We start from the raw sequence: 2874 nt of genomic DNA on the forward strand, positions 1-2874 counted from the left end.
TCCTGGATTCTCCTCACCAAAGAAAGAGGAAGTGGGATTGTCTGTACACCTATTTATACTAACAAGACTCTATGGTTATTACCCAAGTGTTTCTGGGTAATGTGGTTTTTTACTTGGCTGCTGAGCATTTCAATAAAGAAATGAGACTAAGCATAATCCTCGCCTCCTAGTCCTTAATAGAATTGAAAATTCTTGTCACGAATGTTTGCAAATTTTGAATCCACTCTGTTTAATTGACTGCACTGCCTTGGAAATAAACGAAAACTGCTTTTGCAACAAAAAGCCCCTGTACAAAAGAAAAAAACCAACAAGTCGGAGACGCAGCAACGCTGTTCTGACTGAGGAATGAAGAAGCCAAGAAGTCCATGAACACTGGAATATTTGCACAACATGGAGTGGCTGCCTGCAAGTTGTTTTTGGTCCAGCTAAAATAAGTGCTTTAACCATACAGATCGTCATCATTGTCTTCATTATACACGTTGCCACCACTTCCTGGCGCAGAGCCTTGGCTTGGTCCAGCTCCGGGTTGGCTGCCTGATGGGAACCTGAAGCTGCCAAATCCACGGCTTTGCTGTAATGTCTGTGCAAACATCTCATATTTCCTTATGTCATTGTCACTGACAGAGCGGCGGGCAAAGCGCATAGCCTCCTCAAAATGATCCTTGCGGATTTCAGGGACTGGATCATCCTCCTCCACTTCCATGGCTGAGGGATTGATCTGTCGCTCCCGCTCTCTCCGGATCTCGTTCTCGATGCACTCGCGGATAGCTAACTTGCATGCTCGCTGACAAATTTCTGTAAGATCCGCACCAGAGAAGCCATTGGTCATTTTAGCCAGGAAATCGACATCAACATCCTTAGCAACCGGAGACTTCCTGAGGTTGGCCTTCAGAATGGCCATGCGTGACTTCTCATCGGGCAGAGGGATGTAAATCAACTGATCAAGGCGGCCGGGTCGCAGAATGGCCGGATCGATGATATCAGGACGGTTAGTGGCACCGATGATGAACACGTTCTTTTTGGTGGACATCCCATCCATCTCCGTTAGGATCTGATTGATGACTCGGTCTGCGGCTCCACCACCATCCCCGATGTTCCCTCCTCGAGCCTTGGCTATGGAGTCCAGCTCATCGAAGAACAGCACACAAGGAGCTGCCTGGCGCGCCTTATCAAAGATCACCCGGACGTTTGCTTCAGATTCTCCAAACCACATGGTGAGCAGCTCAGGCCCCTTGATGGAAATAAAGTTGGCCTGAGATTCATTGGCAATCGCTTTCGCCAGTAGAGTTTTACCACATCCCGGGGGTCCGTAAAACAGCACTCCTTTGGAAGGGGTCATTCCAAACTTGAGGAACTTGTCTGGATGCTCCACAGGGTACTGTACAAGCTCTTGAAGCTCTCTCTTCACATCTTCGAGACCACCAATATCTTCCCAAGTGACCTGTGGCACCTCTACTACTGTCTCACGCAGTGCAGATGGGTTACTCTGACTCAAAGCCCACCTGAAATCGTCCATGGTCACAGCCAATGAGTTCATTACTTCTGCATCAGTGGAAAAACCCTTATAGCCCGAAACTGGAACCTTCTTCTTCCTGATCAATGGTCCGGAGATCATGAGCAAACTGGCTGGAGAATCTGAGAGTAATCTGCATAAGGCCTTTGAAGAGGCAGAAAAAAATGCCCCGGCCATCATATTCATTGATGAGCTTGATGCCATTGCCCCAAAGAGAGAGAAGACACATGGTGAAGTGGAGCGACGAATCGTGTCACAGCTGCTCACGCTCATGGACGGCCTGAAGCAGAGGGCACATGTAACTGTTATGGCTGCTACTAACAGACCCAACAGCATCGACCCTGCGCTTAGACGATTTGGCCGTTTTGACAAGGAAGTAGATATCGGAATTCCAGATGCAACTGGTTGGTTGGAAATTCTGCAGATCCACACCAAGAACATGAAGCTCGCTGATGATGTTGATCTGGAGCAGGTGGCTAATGAGACACATGTACACGTTGGTGCCGACTTGGCTGCTCTGTGCTCGGAGGCTGCTCTACAGGCTATCCGAAGGAAGATGGATCTCATTGATCTGAATTACCCTCTTTAATATCTTTTTTTAATACATTTTGGTTGGACGAGAATCTCACATTCCCAAATCCCCCCTACTCCGAGAAGTCTGTTTAATTTAACAGTAAGTCTGTTTAATTTGAGCAGTAGGTCTTTAATTTGAGCAGTAGTGAGGGCAAGGACATTTTTGACTGCCTGAGAGAATACATTTTAAACTTGCTAAGCTTATGTTCCATTTAACTGTGGTGCCTCATTGGCAGCGAGGTGTACTTTAAGACACTCCAAACAACTAGCGAGAGATCCACTTGCAGATAGACTACCTGATACTTCTTAGGATCTAATAAAAAATTTGCTAACATTCGTGCCAAGAATTTTCGATTCTATTAAGGACAGGAGGCGAGGATTCTATGTCAGGACAGGAGGCTCCTATTATGCTTTTCTCATTTCTTTAATGAAATGCTCAGCAGCCAATAAAGTAACAAAAAACTACATTTCCCATGAACACTAGGGAATAACCACAGAGTGTATAGTATAAAAGGTTACAATGCTAGTCCTTCTTCCTCTTTCTTTGCTGCTGCGCAGCCAGTTAAGTGCTTTTTCAGTATTTGAATGTATTTACTGTTATTGCGCTAAGATATTGATGTTCTTTCACTTACTTTGTGTATATTGACTTCGGCGCTTGCAGCGTGCTGTGTTGGCATTTTGTTTGCGCTCCAATTCCGTTTGCTATATTGCTCGTTGCCGGTTTTTTCCTTCACTTTCAGCCCGTTATTGTCGCGAGCTTTCACGGGAGCGTGTGTTCACCTCCCTGG

At 46.1% G+C, this 2874-nt stretch overlaps 1 pseudogene; it reads right to left on the minus strand.

Annotated features, from left to right (window-relative positions):
• Positions 1-221: 221 nt before the first annotated feature.
• LOC147702414 (transitional endoplasmic reticulum ATPase pseudogene) lies at positions 222-1615 on the minus strand (annotated as a pseudogene).
• Between the last annotated feature and the right edge of the window lie 1259 nt (positions 1616-2874).

The sequence above is a fragment of the Lissotriton vulgaris genome, chromosome 7, assembly GCF_964263255.1.
Source record: "Lissotriton vulgaris chromosome 7, aLisVul1.2, whole genome shotgun sequence".
Classification (NCBI taxonomy): Eukaryota; Metazoa; Chordata; class Amphibia; order Caudata; family Salamandridae; genus Lissotriton; species Lissotriton vulgaris.